The sequence below is a fragment of the Sceloporus undulatus genome, chromosome 2, assembly GCF_019175285.1.
Source record: "Sceloporus undulatus isolate JIND9_A2432 ecotype Alabama chromosome 2, SceUnd_v1.1, whole genome shotgun sequence".
NCBI classification, from domain to species: Eukaryota; Metazoa; Chordata; class Lepidosauria; order Squamata; family Phrynosomatidae; genus Sceloporus; species Sceloporus undulatus.
The window spans coordinates 20,425,545-20,444,135 of NC_056523.1; the positions used below are offsets into that span (position 1 = coordinate 20,425,545).

Below are 18,591 nucleotides of genomic sequence, written 5' to 3' on the forward strand. Positions count from 1 at the left end.
TTCTCATGGAAGAAAAGTGATGCTCAAAATTCTACAACAAACACCTTTTTTCCATGTATGGAGTGAAAAATGCCAGATGTCCAAGGTAGGTAAAGGAAAGGAAAAGGCAATAGGGGTCATACTGCAAACGTATGCTGGATAATGGAGCCCACAAGGGAATTCCATAAGAAAATCAGCCTGTGCTTCACAGATTATAGCAAAGCCTTTGTGTTGATGATGGAAATGTGTGGATCACTCTTAAAGAAATGGGTGTGCTACAATATTTGATTGCCCCAATGGGTAACCTGAACTCAGGACAAGAGGCGAGTGTTAGGCCAGAATATGGAGAAATTGAAGATTTCCCATGCTTTGGCTCAGTCATTAATCAGAATGGAGCCTGCAGTCAAAAAATAAGACGAACACTAGGATTTGGAAGGAATTAGACAAGATCCAGAAGTGGAAAGATATATAATCAATAAAGTTAGGATGGCCCATGCCATCAATTTTCCAATTTCTATGTATGATTGTGAAAACTGGGCAGTGAAGAAAGCTGATAGGAAGAAAATCAATTCGTTTGAGATGAGGTGCTTAAGGTCGAGGGGAGTAGGAAAAGAGGAACACTGTATTCCAGATGGATAGACTCTCTCAAGGAAGCCACAGCCTTGAGTTTTGTAAGCCCTCAGCAGGGCTGTTGACAGTAAGGTGACTTGGAGGCAGCAGGGTGACCAGGCGTCCTCCTTTGCCAGGATATGTCCTACATTTCCACCTTCTGTCCAGGAGCAATTCCAAAATGTTTTCCATTCTGAGCATGACTAAGAAGCCTGACTTGACATTTATATTTGTGTGAAGTCAAAGGCTTTCATGGCCGGCATCCATAGTTTTTTGTGGGTTTTTCAGGCCATGTGTCTATGTTCAAACGCTGCTGCCACACGGCAGAAATCATGCCATCTGAACCACTTTGACTGCCATGGTGACATCCCATGGAATCCTGGGATCTGTAGTTCACTGCGGCGCCAGAGCTCTCTTTGACACGGCTTTAAATGCCGTGGCTCCATCCCATGAAATCCTAGGAGCTGTAGTTTGTTTGTGGCCCCAGAGCTCTCTGACGTGGGAGGCTAAATATCTCACAAAAACTACAAATCCCATAATTCCATAGCATGGAGTCATAGTAGTTGTAGAGTTGGAGTGGCTTGACTATGATGACTCTGGAGACCAGGGTTCCAATTCTGACTGGGTCATTGAAACCCAACTGGGTGACCTTGGGCAAGAAGTCACACTCTCTCAGCCTCAGAGCATCGATGGCAAGGGCAAAACCCCTCTGAAGAAACTTGTCAAGAAAACCCAGCCTTAGGGTCGTCGTCAGAAGTCAGAAACGACCGGAAGGAACACAACAACAACAACAACAACAACAAGTGCTTTATTTCTTGACAACAATTACAATCAATCCTAGCTTTCCGCCGCCAGAGGGCGAGAGAGACACACAGAAACTCTCTCGTTCTAGGAACTCGGCGGCAGACGAGTAAGAAACACTGCGGGGGAGGAGTTTCGGGAAATGGGCGGGGCTTCCAGGCAGGAGGAGGCGGAGCAATCTACCTAGGGCGCTCACGTCACGACGACGAAAAGCATCGCACTCACCTCACGGAGGAGATGACGTTTTAAGAACGTCAGTCCTGGAGACGTGGGGGCGTGGCTAGACAGCTATTTAAAATTCGTTTGCCAGAAGCATCATCTGTGGTTGGGAGGAGAGGAGGGGCATGGCTTCTACGAAGAAGCAGTGACGTATTGAAGAACGTCAGTCTTGGAGATGGGGGCGTGGCTATACAGCTATTTGAATATTTCCATTCCTTCGCCTATAGCGTCTTTGCAGTTTGCCACTGATTGGGGAGGGGCGTGGTTTCCATTGAGGAGGGAGTGACGTCAGTCGTGGAGAAGCGAGGCGTGGCTAGACAGCTATTTGAATATTTCCATTCGTTCGCCAGAAGCGTCTTCTGTGGTTGGGGGAGAGGCGTGGCTTCCACTGAGGAGGCAGAACGAGTGACGTCAGTCTTGGAGAAGCGGGGCGTGGCTATACAGCTATTTGAATATTCACCAGAAGCGTCTTCTGTGGTTGGCAGGAGACGAGAGGAGGGGCGTGGTTTCCACTGAGAAGGCGGAAGGAGTGACATATTTGAGAACGTCAATCTTGGAGAAGCGGGTATCTTCGGTGATTGAGGAGGGGCGTGGCTTCCACTGAGGAGGCGGGAAAAGTGACGTCATTCTTGGAAAAGCGGGGCGTGGCTACACAGCTATTTGAATATTCCATTGCCAAAGGAGCACTCGGTCGAGAGGGGCGTGGCTTCGACGGAAAAACCGGAAAGGGAGCGCGCGCGGCCTGGATAGGAAGGTGGGCGGGACTTAGGGTTGCCATGGGTTCGCTTCCGGCGATGCCAGGCGGAAGTGGCTGGAATTCTGGCGCTGGTTGACGGTTGCCGCCGGTTAGTGGAAGCGAAGGGGGAGAAGGAGAGGGAGGAGGGAACGGGCGACATCGGTTCAAGGCTATGGCATTCTGGGAGTTGCTCCGCTCTGGGCCCACAACAAACTCCAACTCCCAGAATGCCATAGCCTTGACCCAGAAAAAGCCTTAAAATCAGTCTGCAAAGGGACCTTGCAGCACCTTTGAGCCTTAACTGAAAGAGAGAAGCTGGGAGCATGAGCTTTTCACAGGCTTGAGGCTGCTTCCTCAGGTGCTTGGGGCGGAGAGTCCAGAGGCAGACTCGCATGAGCCAGAATGTCAGTTGAAATGGCAAGGATGTCCACTGAAACCCAGAACTTTATGGGAATGGAGATGAGGCGGCAGGCTCAGTTTTGACTTTGGACGTTGCAGGGAACAGAGGCAGGAGGAAGGGGGTCGTTGAAGCCAAGGATACTAGGTAACCATATGAAGGGATACCGGGAGGGAGGTAGTATGGGAACCCCAGAAGAGATGTGTTTCTAACCCTTGTCCTGATGCGTTTTTATATAGGCACTTCCTCTCCTTTTTGCCTTCAGACAGGGAGGAGCTTGCGTTTTAGGGTAACTTGTTTGGTCCTGTATTTGGGTCAGCACACCTGTGGAGTATGGGGGCATTTCACGTTCTCAAAGTGGGGTTGCCAGAGATGACTGCTGCCTCAGGGCAGAGTTGGTGTGGAGTTATAATAATAGCAAGAGTGACCAAGGCCGTGTGGGGATGACTGGCTTGCAGATCAGTAGATGGTTCCTAATCCAGATTTACATGTTCTGCAGGGGCAAAGTGGCTGAGACCGGAAGAACAGTTGGCTCCATTCCTGTCAAGATGGTATAGATCCGTGAGAGAAGCTGTTGGAAAGGACTACTTCAATGAGAGATGTGGAGCTGGACTTCAGGACGTCGTCTGAGGAGCACAGCTGGACATTAACGACAATGGAGCATCACAGCCTACGTTTTTGGTGGTGAATGCTGGACATCCTCTTCTGTGAGATGGAAGATTCTGCAAGGGCCTTAAAGACATGATGGGAATCATCCTAGGATCAGAAGACCAAGCTCCTATTCTTTATAGTAGTGGCAGGCGTGAAAGGGATACCACTCCCCTCACCTTCTAGTATAACAGGAGCTGCACAAGGCAGTTAAGGAAACAAAGACACATTCTGGTTTACCTGTTTGCACTGATTCTTCAGAGTGGGGTCTTTGAAGGGGGAGGGGGGTGCCAAGAGACCCCCCTCCCCCAGAAGAAACCCTTAGGCTGGCTGCCATACATCTGTGGAGAGGCAACATCTACCAGGTGAGATCGATTATTTTGTGAAGGGCTAGATATACTGGAGGTGTTACATTTGTTACACACGGCAGTATTCTTCCACTTAATCTTTGAGAGTCCCAGTGTTATGCACAATACATGTAGAGTGGCACGTAAGTATGAAACAAATGGACTGGACCCCACATTTCCAACTATGATGGTAAAATCTCTGAAGACTTGGCAAGATCTGTGGGCATGAGGTATGCTTCCCTCTGCAGTTTCCAGTTGTTGTTCTCCCTGGTACTTTATTTCTTTTGCAGTAAATAAAGGTAAGTTATGTAGACTTGTGTGTATCTGTTTGAATGTCGTGATTTATTCTTGGTGATGATTTGCAGTGAACATGGTGCACACCACCCTGCTCTAAATATTTGAATCTTCTTGTCAAAAAAAGGATGTGAGAGTCTTCTGAATGCTGGATCTGTGAACATCTCTGTACCAGTCGAATGTAATAATTCAGGGGCTGGCAGCATCTGTAAGCTGTAGATATGTGACTTGTAAGGCCTTGACAAAGTCAAAGCCAAAAGCAATCACTGCACAGATGAATTTGAATGTACCGGAATGGGATGTGCGTTTCTGGGGTGGGGGGAAATTCATGGGGTCAGCATGGGTAGTAAACTATCTTCAGCATATTGATGGACCTTGGTAGTATAGTAGTTTTGTGTGTTTTTTGTAGTGATTTTGGTGGACATTTTCATTTAGGATGGCTATGAGGCTCATATAGTTTGGCCTGCTTATTGGGTGGTATTTTTTAAGGAAATCTTTCCTATTTTCTATTATTATTTATTATTATTATTAACCTTTATTTATGAAGCGCTGTAAATTTACACAGCGCTGTACATGCAATCTTTTTAGTTAGACGGTTCCCTGCCCTCAGGCTTACAATCTAAAAAGACAAGACACAGAAGGAGAAGGGAGTGGTGGAGGGAAAGGGTAAGAGGTCCAGCAGTTCCTCTCAACCTCCGAGGCCTGGACCAAGGCAGATGGACTGGAGGGAGGGCAAGGCTTCATAATGGATGGTTAATCATTATCCAGGGAAAGTACATAATCACAAGTAGGATAATACATATACAGTACATAGGAATACAGGAAATGGATCGATAAACAGCCAACAACAGAAGATCAGATAGTAAGCGACAATTATGCGATGCCTGGGAAGGCTTCTCTGAATAGGATGTTATAGTATCAATGCTCCAGTGGTTGTGATAATATCAGTATTGGCAAAGTAGGGTCTGAAACACACTACAAAAATAATCCAGTTTGAGACTGCTTTAACTGCCCTGACTCAATGCTAGGGAATTCTGGGAACTGTAGTTTTGTGAGACATTTAGCCATCTCTGTCAGGGAGCTCTGGTGCTACAATAAACTACAATTCCCAGGATTCCCTAGCACTGAGCCAGGGCAGTTAAAGCGGTCTCAAATTGGAATATTAATGCAGTGTGTTCTGGACCTGCTGTATATACTCGTGTATAGGTCAATCTCATGTATAAGTCGAGGGTAGGTTTTGTGCCCAAAATTGTGGATTTTTATATGACCCATGGATAAGTCGAGGGTAAAACTTAAGGGCATGTGACCAAGAATGTAAAGGCCATTTTGCTCGCTCTGGCTGCGCCTTCGCAGCTCAGTTGGGAAGAGGCTTGGGGAGCAAATGCTTGTTCTCCCTGCGCTTTATTACCATATTGACCCAGGTTTTTTGGGTCAATTTTGTAGTATAATTTTTTCAACATATACATGAGTGTATATGTTAATTTTGCTTTCAAAATACAGTGGACCCTTGATTTACGAGGGGGATCCGTTTTGCCCCGCTCCCCCGCATAAAAGGAATACGGCAGGACCTCAAGTCCCATTGTTTTCCATGGTAATGTGCTCCTGCGGGTGCACATACCATTCATTAAACGGGACTCACTGTCCACGTATGACTAGTTCCCATATGATGAGTCCACGTATGATGCGGCCATGCTGTATTTCATAATTTTTTAAAATCTCTAGTGCCAGTCCCCTACTGGAAGATGTAGTATGAGAGGCAAAGATGCAATATTTTGTCTAACTTTTGATAGATGTAGGAGTAGAGATCTGATCCAAGGACTTCTAGTTCACACTTCAGGCACATGCATTGTAATTCACTGCACGTTGACTCAGATGTATGTCCATCTGAGGCCACATATATTCTAATAGGTTTCTGTAATGTTTGGCTACAGTTTTACAGTTGACAGGAACTAAACGCTCAGTTCTGTGATGTCTTTGAAGCCTTATTGTAGCTAGCACCTTTGCCCTTGTTTGTGTCAGCTGTGGCACTTGCGACTCGTGTGCCCACACATGTACCTTCAAGTTGCCTGTCAACTTATGGCGACTCCATGAATATCATAGGGTTTTCTGAGGGCAGGAATACTCATAGTGGTTTTGCCAGTCCTCTGAAATACACCATACAGCTGTTCATTGGTGGTCTCCAATCAGGGATGACAGGTTAGCTTCCAATATTAGAGGGGACCTGGTGCCTTTAGGGTATATAGACCCTTCTTCTTGTGGCTTTGGGCAAGTCACACTTTCTCAGTCTCAGAGGATGGCAACAGCAAACCCCACTGAACAAAATGTGCCAAGAAAACCCTGTGATAGGTTCGTCTTAAAGTAGCCATATGTTGGAAACAACTTGAAGGCACACAACAAGAACAAATACATAAGTGCATTATGTGAATTGCTGCAGATTTTCACACATTTGTATTGATGCTTAATTATTTTCACTTTCCCGCACAAGTGTACATCCATTCATTCTCTCCCTTCTGAAAATACCCAGCTATGTGAGTCCATGCAAAGTGGACAGATTACTTTACGTTCAATCATGTGCATCCTCATGGATTCTCCAGTAAAAACCAGGAATCCTTTTTCAGCTGAATTTGGGAAGTTTTTCTAGTCCACCCCTCCTCCACCCAGCAAAAAGCCTGAATTCCTACAAATTGTGTGGCCAGATCATAGTCTATTTGATTAGAATGAGGAATATTTTAATCATGTAGACAGATCCATAGTTTTACACTGGGAGATGGATAATCCATCAAGTAGCCAGTCGATTGGGGGATGTTGCGAGCAGTAGTTAAATATATATGAGGAGACTGGGCTCAGGAAGGTTGGGAGAAGAATGAGCGGTCACACTTTTCTGACAATTCCCTGTCTCTAACCACATTTAACTTGAGCACCTTACTATGATTCAGTTGTCCTGATGTGAATTGCTGCACTGATGCTTCACAACATGCATTACAGTGGGGCAAGAGGACTTGTACTTGGAGCCAATTAATTGTTTCCTTTGTGTTGTTGTTGTTGTTTGCCTTCAAGTCATTTCCAACTTATGATGACCCTACGGCAAACCTATCATGAGGTTTTCTTGGCAAGTTTCTTCAGAGGAAGGTTGTCATTGCCATCCTCTGAGGCTGAGAAACTGTGATTTGGCCAAGTCACTCAGTGGGTTTATGTGGCCGAGACAGAATTTGAACCCTGGACCTGGCCTCCCGAGTCATAGTCCCATGCTTACATCACTACACCACACTGTCATGTTAGACAGTTATGCATGTCAGATATAATTACTTGCCTTGGGGTTACTCCAAGACTCTGCCTTCCTCCTCCTGCTTCATTTGAAACGTTCTCAATTTGTGAAAATCCTGATCAGGTTAATGAGAGATATGTGCATTAAGCAGAGGTATAGGAAGTCTCACAGCGACTGTAAGGGTTGAATTGGGGTTTCCATTGTAAAGATCATGCTTTGCTGCCAACTATCATGCAAATTCATTTTATTTTGAATTTGGATAAAGAGACTGTCAATATTTGTTTTTTCATAATATGCATTCAAATCAGCTCTGACTTACAGTGACCCTATTCTAGGGGTTTCTTGACAAGATTTGTTCAGAGGGGGTTTGCCATTGCTTTCCTCTGAGGCTGAGAAGGTGTGATTTGCCCAAGGTCAGCCCATGAGTTTCCATAGCTGAGCAGGATTCAAACTTGGTCTCTGAAAATCCTAGTTCAACACACATGCTAGTGCACCATCCTGGCATATCCTAGCTGAACAATAGACCTAATGTGTCTAGTATATAACTACAGAAGAGAATGCACAGGTTTTGCACTCCTTTGGAGTAGGAAAGCTACAGAGAAGGATTGGCCAAATTGGTTGCTTCCTTATGTTTGCTCAGTAGGCAGTGTTATTAGAACTCAAACTGCCTCCATAGTGTGTCAGCACAGGTTCTGATTGAGTTCAGGTTCAATCACAGTGTTAAATTTTCAGTAAACTGTGCAAGATAGTCTTTGTAAGTTTTTGGCTAATGAGGTCAGTGATTCTGAAGCTGCTTCAGTGATGCTTGGCTAAGCTTGTTGTACAGACTAGTCATTCCAGACACACCCTGTTATTGAGTATCTCCACCAGCTGTTTGCTACGAGTACTGGATGCCATCCATTTCTGTTTACCTGAAATAATTACTGTGCTTGCGTTTACTTAGTAATTAACTACTGAGATGGAGCAAGAACCCCAGTTACGTCTGTTCTTCTCTCCAATCGGTTAAGCTTATTATGGCTTTGAATAAATTCAAGCGAGGCAGTTAAACTTCAGACATTATCCTAATAATGATATGTTTGTGAACAATAGCACTGGAGTGGTTTGTGGAGAGAATCATGCCTCCACTCCATCAACTGTGTTCCTGCTTTGCTTACCTATATGCCCAGCTTCTGTGTTATGCGGGGACCAGAGTTCATTATCCACAAGAACCCAAGGTGTTCTCATTTTGTGATCCACATCTGATGGTTCTCCTGTAATTGTTGCCAAAATGACAATTAATTCCAATTTTGTTTAGTGTGCTACCCCAAATCAAATAAAACTCTGGTTAAATTTGGCCAAGATCATTCAGCAACTGATGATTTGGCTATATCCGTTGCTCCTTTATCTGTAAGCAATGCCATCTGTTCATAGTGTAATTTTGGGTCTTTTGGAACTGACCTAGAGAAAAAGCAATGAAAAAATACAATTACGTTCTAAAGAAGGGATGGGCAACTCCCAATGTGTCCTGGAACCAATTTTCTGCCCCTGGGTCTTCCAAGTAATGTGTGGAGTGCCCTAAAACAAACTAAAAATGCCATAAACAAGCATAAAAATCCCAGATGTGGCAGGCACACCCATATTTTGTTTTGAAAAAGGGGTTTAAAAAAAAAACACAGGTTGGACAATGCAGGAGGGAAGAGTTCTGTGTCCTGTTTTAATAGGTGAGTTGCCACTTTTTGAGATTTCCGGAAGAGGCAATTCACCCATTCTTGCCAGAGAAAGGACAATCTGCCAGAGTTGAGGAAGTTGGGGATCTCAAACAGTCTTGAGTGCCACATGCACCCTCAGGGCCATTCTTGTCTCAAGCCAGCTTATTTTCTGCTGCTCTAGAGAACAGGAGCAATGCATTCAAGCTATAGGAAAAGAAATTAAAGCTTCCTGACAGTAAAAGCTGTTTGACAGTGGAATATGTTGTCTTAGAGAGTGGTGGAGTCTCCTCCTTTGGAAGTCTTTAAACAGAGGCTGGATGGCCATCTGTCGGGTGTGCTTTGATTGCATGGCAGGGCGGTTGTACTGGATGGTCCTTGGGGTCTCTTCCAACTCTATGATTCTATGATTCAAAGGCTCTGCAACATACATAGGCAGCTCAATGGGGCAGGTGCTTGGCTACTTGATAAGAAATGAGGGACCTGATATGTGATGTTCTAAGGGTAGAAAGGAAGCAGATAGCCGTTCCATTCAAAACTGTTTGTAGGGAGGCTTACAACCAAAGAACTGCAAGTTTAATTTCTGAGCTGCCCAGTCACTACAAATGTGTATTTGGTGCTAGATTGCCAGTTAAAATGTATTGGTGGCGCACCTGCGTACTTGCAATACATTCTACAGTGTCCTTGTAGCCCTGGCAAGAGGTTGGTCTGTTGTGAGTACATCAGAACTGCTTTGCTGGTTAACCCAAGGTTTCTCTCATTCAGCATTCTTTTTCCACCAGGTGTCAGTTAGCTGTCTATGGGAACCCACAAGCGGGATATGAAAGTAACAGGTCTTCTTTGTGTGTTTATGTTATTAATATTAAGAGCTCTGCTGCTCCATGCAGTGTTTCCAATTGGCTATTGTGGCTAATAACTGTGGGTAAAAATATCCCCCCTAAAATAGTTAAGCCTTTAGGGGAAAAAGACACTTTAGCTATTGGCAGTCACACACTTTGAAGCTATTGGTTTTAAAAGTCCGCTGAGTCTGACTTCTTTAGCTGAATATTCAGGGGCGACACTAAACAGAGGGGCAGGAGCAGTTTCTGTTCCCATGCCTCTCACATGCAGACCACATCAGAATGTACAGGCACACCAAAAGATAATGTGATATTGCTACTGGTCACAAATATATGTCTAAGACACAGGCTTTCATTTGTTAGAAAAGGCAAATTACCACATTTTGCAAGTGATTTGGTGTAGCTCTTTGACAAAGAATAGTCTCCAAATCATGCCAAACATGAGAGAGGGGGCCTTTGGGAGATTCCTAGGTGTCTTCAGGGGTGACAGATGTGGCATTTGGGAGCACTTTCCCCACCCAGAAGTCATAGCATTTGTGTCCCATTTCTCAATCCATCAGATCCTCAGAACAATTTGTATACAACCAGTTACAAAAAAAGACTGTCTCTCTAGGCTCAAAACTTAAAAAGATCCATACATCCACCCATGGATTGGGAAATAAAGTGGGGTGGTGGTGGAGTGTGTGGTGGAATGGTGTCTTTCTCATCTTATCTTCCTCTGCTGCCAGAATGCAATACAGTTTGACTGATGGCAAAAGATTCAGTGAAATTGTACCGTTTATTCAAGCAATTCATTTTAAAGCAATATTAAAATTGATGGTTCAAGGAATGACTGGTTTAGATCAGTCAATAATGTCAGGCCTACATAATCTTGCAGTATCATTACAGAGTACAGTGACAATATTAGATGGAGAAGTGGGAGACCAGCTTCAAATATTTGCTTTTCATCCATTACCACCTTGGGGCAATCACACTCTTTCTCAGCTTAATTTTACCTCTCTGGGTTATTAGGAGCATAGAAAGGAGAGGAGAACATATGTTGATCTGAGTCCCCATAAGGAATAAAAATTAATAATACACGGGCTCCTCCTTTCCACCAACAAAGCTGAGCTTATGATAGTTCGGATTCCTGGACACTCACGATACATCTTGTGCTTTAAAAAAAAACAACAGATGCCAATTACCTGAGAGAATGAACAGACTTCCCTCTCACACCTCTTAATTTTCAAAAGAAAAAGCCTTTCAGGTGATAGTGATATGTTCACAACATGTTCAGAAGCCCCCTTACCTGCCTGGTGTGTTCTGTTTCTCTCTGCCTACCTACTGTGAAAGTAGTCTTGCAAATGCTCTTGTCTGAATGGTGGCATAGAGTGAGATGGCTGTTCAGCTGAGAGTGAGAGATTTGGTCCATATTTGGGACTTGCATGCATCTGGAAGACCAACATCCATTCATGTGGTTTCTCCAAATGGAGTGTGTGAAATTAGACTAGCAGGTTCCTTAGCTTCCTTGATTAAGAACCAGAGCATCATAGTGTGGATGCATTTCTTCTTGCATCAGAAAGCCTTGACTGCCTAAGTGTGAGTGCTACACTAATATCTCACATGGGCACTGTAATAACAGAAACTGCTCCGCCAGATCTTTCTGTATTTATAGCCTCTCATGGTGGCAGTCATTTAAGCCCATAAATTCTGTTTATCAGCACTAGACCTGGCGTATTTGCTTTGTGCTTTCCCCTCTATCCTAGTTTTGTCCCAGAGATGCCAACAGAAGTGGGGCCCTGCAACTTGATATGGAGAAGAAGGCTGGATCTCTGAAGAGAGGTTTGTAGGGAAGTTTGAAAGTTCATAGTAACCTAAGGAGGGGTGGCATGGACTATATACGCATCCCTGATTGCAGCAGGTGCTGAACAGTTTGGAGATTTTACTCCTAATACTGCTGAGAAACTACAGCAGGGCCTTGTAATCTGCTGAGCTTTGACCCCAGGACCCCCCTTGGATACCAAAATCCATGGATGCTCAAGTTCCATTCTATGCAGTGTTGTTGTAAAATGGTGCTCCTTATATAAAATGGCAAAATCCAGGTGTCCTTTCTGGAATTTTTATGTGTGTGTGTGTGTGTATTCAAGATGTGGGTGCTTGAATCTTTGGATAAAAAATCCATGAATAAGAAGGGCTGACTATATCATGTCATAAAAATGAGATTCCGGTCCTTCATGAGTGTCCTTTTTAATATGGAACATTTAACATTTGCATGCTAGTAGGATGTCAGTTGACATTGTTGATCTTTCAGTTGAGCAGCTTGTTGCTATGTGCCTTCAAGCTGTTTCTGACTTATTATCATGGAGTTTTCTAGGGCTGAGAGTATGTGATTTACCTAAGGTCACCCAGTGGCTTTCCATGATGGAGCGAGGAATTGAACTCTGATCTCCAGAGTCCACCAATCAAACCACTACACCATATTGGCTCTCGAGTAGATCAGCACCCTGTTCCTAATCCATCAAACCTAAAATCAGGCCAAATCTTGTGTATATCAGCTTTTGTTCCAAATGAGTTTCTGGGTTCAGATAATGTGAGTTGAAGACTGAGATTTTAATAATTACAGTATGTGTAGTCACCTGGCTGTGGCATACTGTCAGATGGCTCAGGGACCCTTAGTTGCTGCTGCTGTGGTTCAGCAGGTGATCTCAAACAGAATGTCAAGGTCTTCTCTTTGTTTCTGCTTTTAATTTCTTTTTAAAATGTTTCTGTGTTTGAATTAACTGAATGTATTTCTTGAGAGGTTTTACTTGTATTTTAAGGAATGTGTTTGCCATGTCTTATGATTTAGCCTGCTGTGTACCTCCTATCTTCTCGATTAGAAGCTTCCACCCCCCAAAGAAAGCTTTTTCACACAATGTCTGATAGAATTATGAGTTGCTTCATTGGTATTACACCAATTGAGGACTAATGTCCCCACCCCATGCTGCACAAGAGGTTTTTTTCAAAAATGCAACTAAGAGCTGCAAACTAGCAAAAAGCCTACAATGTATCATTTGTATAATTTCTTAAGTTCTATGTATATTAAAAACTGGGTTTCAGTTTCTTTAAAGGGAGGACAAAATCTTATGTTTGTCATTTTGGTGATAAGATTGGCGATAGAAGCTCTGTGGCTATTTAAAGGAATCCTGGCTGCATTTCTTTAGGCCTCAATCTTTAACCCCACTCAAGATATTGAACAGCTTTATTCATGCCTTTTAAAAAAAAAGCACTGGTGTGCTAAAAATCCTGTCCTACATTTGCAGTTTGATCTTCCATTTTATTTCTCTTCTGCCACAGTGGAGAGCTACTGCATGGCACGATGCTGTCTCTGCTGTCTCTACCAGAGTCAGACACAGTGTTTTTTTTATCTTCTTTGAAGCTTGTCCTTTGTGAATGTTTCTGTTCATCTTCAAATGTTCTCTGGAATTGGTGACTTACTTAGAACAGTTGAAGGTGGAGAGAATAAAACAGAGAAAGATGAAGCCTGCAAGTGGAAAACATAATGGAATATAAACCACATTGTGACATAGCACCAAGGTCTCAGGTCTTTTAATTGGGCCTATTCTTTTGTGTGATGCTTTTAAAAAGCCCCTATCACAACCACCTAATTGTCTGCTTGAAACCTTGGCAAGGTTTATAGGGGCTTTGCAGCACATCACAAAGACAGTTTTCAGTGTTAAGTGAAGGTGGTGGTGGTTAAAGATAAAGCATATCTTTAATGCTTTCAGGAGAAATGGGCAACATACAGTCTATGGGCCAAACTAGCATTGCCAATAGGTTAATAGATATTTCTTGCCCACCAACATGTTTTCTAGCCACCTCAGTGCCACATGCCTGTGGGCCCTTATGGCTTCCTGAAAGGCATACCAGCTGGACAAAAACATCCCTGAAAGGAAGACTGGAGACCATGATTCTTTCTGTTTGCAAAATATTTCCAGTTCCCCCATCTAGAGTTAATTTGCCCCAGGCAACCAAGGGAATGAGTATTGAAAAGACTAACCTGATGGTATTTTAAATGACATATTTTGGGTGCTTGTGTCATCAAGATCACAAGGAAGTTCTTTTTATGGAGATAGGGAAGTTTTAAAAAATTGCTGACCTTTTATAAAAATGTTGAGACTTCTTTCTCATTTTCCATTGAATCATGCCATAGGAGGATTGTCCAAGTGGTTTTAACTTTTCCACACATGAGCTCAAGTGTTCTAAAATTATCTGAGCAGGGGTCTCCCTGCTGTTATATGAAAGATTTCACATTTGAAAAAGCAGTTATTAATGCGCTTGAAACTGAATGATATAGATAGTCTACAGACCTCTTGTAGAGAGGATGGTTTGACTGTACTGCTTGCTGCTATCAGAACTCTCCTTCATTTGTCCTAGAATGAAATTTAAAATGCAGATTCTTAGAAGGCAGCAGATACATAGATTTGGCGGGATGGTTTTGAAGATCATCTGGTCAATGCAAGCTCACAAGTTCAAAGGGTGCAGCTACAGTTTCTTTATGAGATGGCTGTCTCGTCTTTGCTTAAAGGGTTCTAATGAGGAAGAACTCTCTCAGTGTGAGATGAAAATGGGATTAAAATCCCCCCACAATTATTTTTATAGTTTAGTTTTTCAACTGCTGTCTTTAGCCAGGGTTGGAAACCCATTTTGGTGTCTTATTCTGTCTGATTTAGCGTCTCCTGCCCACTCTGAAGCCCTCTTTCTTCTCGGTACATGAGTCACAATGTCCCAAGCAGGACAGATTGGTTTCAGTACCCATTATGCCCCCATTATGCCTAAGGAAGATATCTGTCACCAGACCTTTTAAAGGATAACAGAGAGGCTATGAAGCAAGACAATGGGTGATAAAAAGCCAACAGATCATATTCTCTCAGAATAAGAGGCAGAGATTTCTGCCTGTGGCATTCATTATTTATATATTTCTAGGATTTTAATCTTGCCTTTCTTTCCAAAAGGAGAAATGAGGTAGCCAACAAAGCACACAAAGGAGTGATCACAACATAATAAATCATAGAATCAAACCCAGCTTTAAAGGCATGGTGTAAGTGAGCACATACATGTGAATACAATTTTCCCTTCCCTCTTAGGAGTCTAGAACTGAATGCTGGAAAGCCTCCCCAGGAAGAAAATGTCATAGCTAGCATGCTACATTTTTTTTCCCAAGGCTTTCTCTCCTTGAAAGGCTTTATTTCATGGTATTTCTCAAAAGCCTCCCCCTTAAGTCTTAATGGGTGAAAGAAGATTATGAGTGAAGATGCTTTTTCAGATGTACATAAGAAGCTTTAAAGAAGACCAGAGCCTTAATTAGGATCCAAAAAGTCCTATATATTGATAGCAGTGGAATCTGCTACAGATTCCTCTGATCCCAGATTTCTGCTGCTCTAAAAGGATAGAATCAGACAGGCAGTGACTGATCACTATAGTCAGGAAGGATTACACCCCTTGGAATTCTCAGACATAGTTTCATATTTTCAGTTGTGTTATGTGCCTTCAAGTCAACTCTGACTCATGATGATCCTTTCCTAGGATTTTCTTGCCAAGATTTATTCAGTGGAGGTTTGCCACTACCTTCCTCTGAAAGTAGGAAAGTACAACTTGTCCATGACTCCTCAGCGAGTTCCCATGGCACTGTGGCAATTCAAACCCTGGTCCCCTGAAGTTCTAGACCAACACTGAAATCACTGCACCATGCCAGCTCCTAAAACCATTATTACTTTTGAAAATCTTTGTATGTCAATGATGGAAAGACTGTGCTTGTGCTGCCTGCCACCATCCAGTACTATTCCACTATTTATCATTGTCAGTCTTGAGCTATCATGTAGGATGTACACACACATACAGGTAAACACATGCACAAATATTAAAGAGGAAATGTTCTTCGTGTGTGTGTGTGTGTGTGTGTGTGTGTTTGTTTGCTCTGCACAGGGAGATTTGTGTGGCTGATTTTTTTTTTTAAAAAATAGCTTGCCAGAAACAGAGTAGCAATACAATATAATGTTTAATTACTTTAGGTGGTAATTATGAATTGACCTGCTGCCAGCCTGCTACATCCTGCAGACAATAGCCAACAGGTTAGAAAGAATTCTTGCAATGACAGTGCCACTTAAAGTGCCAGAAGGAGAAAGTGGAGTCTGGTGTTCATGGCTTTATTGATAGGGGTGGGATTGTGCCCCTTCAGGTGTTGTTGAACTCCAATTCCCTATATTCTTCACCATTGGGGTATATGAAGCAGTTCCAGTGGAATCAAAGAGAGAAAGGTGGGTGGCAGTGGAGATCGTGGATTGAGGACAAAAGAGGTGCACATAAAAGGGAAGGGAGTACATTAAGAAGTACATTTCTGTTATATACAAATGTGTATTATTTTGTGTCATCTTTGATGATTCAAGTATAATATTATGTATAAAACAACAGAAATCTCACTTTGTATCAATTGGAATAGAAAAGAGTATCTCAATAATAATAATAATAATAATAATAATATGTTTTATTTATATACCGCTATTCCAAAGATCATAGCGGTGAACAGCAAGTAAGCTAATTAGCAAGTAAGCTAATTTGCCCCCAACAGTCTGGGTACTCATTTTAGCGACCTCGGAAGGATGCAAGCCTGAGTCGAGCTTGGGCCCTTTTGCTGGTCTTGAACTCGCAACCTTGTGGTTTTGAATGAATGGCTGCAGTACAGGCATTTAACCACTGCGCCACCAGGCATCATATTCTCTGAGTAGATATATTGGGTACAGTGGTTGGCACTGGCATATGGATTTGATGCAGGATCTAGTGTCTGGATTTATGTGTCTCTAAGATGACCCATAAGTTACGTTGAGTAGCTCTGTTTCAGGCTATCTGAAAGCCAGGATGAAAGAAGCTTTTTCTGGCTCATGTTCTTCAGATGTCGTCTTAGCCCACCCCTTTCAATCTGAAGCTTGATTGATCTTTGTGCTTATTTAAAAAGGGCAAAAGGATGAGTATGTATATTCCAACTAATGGTCATACAACCCAAAACTTGTCACAAGGTTTGGCTGTTTGAGAATTGTATCTGCCTGTTTTCCAAGTGATCCAGTTTTTTAATGCTTCTTATATCTTTAGCTGGGAAGTTTAAGATAACTGGAGGTTTAAAACAGAGGTAAGAATAATGTGGTTTTCCAGATGTTGTTGTACATCAGATCTCAGCAGTACTCAGCTTTGATTGTGCTGGCCAGGGCTGCTGGGAGTTGCAGTCTGACAACATTTGGAGGGTTGCATGATTCTCAAACCTGACATAACAAAAAGATGTGAATAGGGAAAAGCCTTACCAGAGGTCTCCAGTTGGCATATCATTCTTGCCCACACAGCTTCCTTTTCCTATCTTATGGCTGGGATTCCTTTATCCTAGTAGCAGGAGCACCAGTACTCCTCACACTTGTTGTTTGTGGTTAGGCAATGTTGAATGCCCAGTCTTTCCCTTCTTCTGCTTGCCACCATGGGGTGTTCCTATTTAGTGCAAAAAGTGTGGTATTCTTTGATGCCACTCATCAAGCAAGCCAAAGCAGTGTGAAGTCAAAGGCTTTTATGGCCGGCATCCATAGTTTTTTGTTGGTTTTTCGGGCTGTGTGGCCATGTTCTAGAAGAATTTATTCCTGACATTTTGCCAGCATCTCTGGCTGGCATCTTCAAAACAATACACAGATTAACATGGGAATCATTCCTGCCTACCCAGGATCACACTGTATTCCCACTCGCTTCCAGGTCAGCATTCTGTGAAGATGCCAGTCACAGATATTGGCGAAACATCAGGAATAAACTCTTCTAGAACATGGCCACACAGCCCAAAAAACCCACAAAAAACTACCAAGCCAAAGCACTTTGAAAAAAAATCTTCAAAATGTGTCCTGTGAATTCTCTTCCTCCAATTCTTACCATGACTTACCACTTTTTACATGGAAAAGAATCCAGACTCAGTGTTACTACTTTTATGAGAATCTTATATTTATCTCTTCCCAGATTGGACTACTGATAATCAGAGAGAAGGGAGTTTGGCATCCTGAGCATGCCAGCTGGACAAAAACATCCCCATCCTTGAGTCTCGAGGGAAAGCATGTTTTTGTACACCTGTGAACAAGGCTAATTTCATTGCTGCTTGCTTAGTTCTGTGTGAGCTTTCAAGTTGGTCTCCCGATAGCATCCAGTTTGTCTAGAAGATTATTCACCTTAAGAATTGAATCATATTTTGGCAAGCGAAACTGAGGTGAGGTGGTTTGATTCTGCTGCATTGTAAGGCAGGGGCAGATACGAGCTATAGCTTCCTTCATTTGACTCCTAGATTTGCAATTCCCAAGCACTCAGATTGGACTGGACGATTGTTGGAATGAAGACCATATTTTGTGGCTGAACTCAGCTCAGTTGGCATTAATTTCAAGTGTGCCTTCCCTGCTCTGAAAAACTTCAGCTTGGTGATCAGAGTTGTTTACTGCCTAGAATGAATGATAAACCAGAGCTTGGGAAAGTTACATTTTTGAATGACAGTTCCAAGAATTCCCTATGTTAGCATGTAACTTTTCCAAGTGCTATTCTTGACTAAAGTATTCTCAGGGGGGGGGGGGGAATGCTTGAAATATCAAGGGACCTGGTTTACACTTTGCTTCTTACCATAGGCCACATTTTGAAGTGAGCAATAGTTGAGGTGTAAACAGTTCTGGTTTTGGTTTTGCATTCTACCTTGCTCCAAAACAAGTCAAGGTATAAGCTAGGGACTCTTTAACCCTCTCTTTCTCAGTG

The 18,591-nt window shown here is 42.9% G+C and overlaps 1 protein-coding gene across 3 annotated transcripts in view; it reads left to right on the plus strand.

The window, feature by feature from the left end:
• The first annotated feature begins 1,897 nt into the window (after positions 1–1,897).
• The window catches only part of MGAT1 (alpha-1,3-mannosyl-glycoprotein 2-beta-N-acetylglucosaminyltransferase), a 49,275-nt gene continuing 32,581 nt past the window's right edge, over positions 1,898–18,591 (plus strand). The window contains exons 1-2 of one of the 3 annotated variants that reach the window (XM_042455012.1): positions 1,898–2,362; positions 3,241–3,754. The gene's annotated coding sequence lies outside the window, so the exon portion shown is untranslated. The other 2 variants (XM_042455014.1, XM_042455011.1) reach the window with 2 other exon arrangements.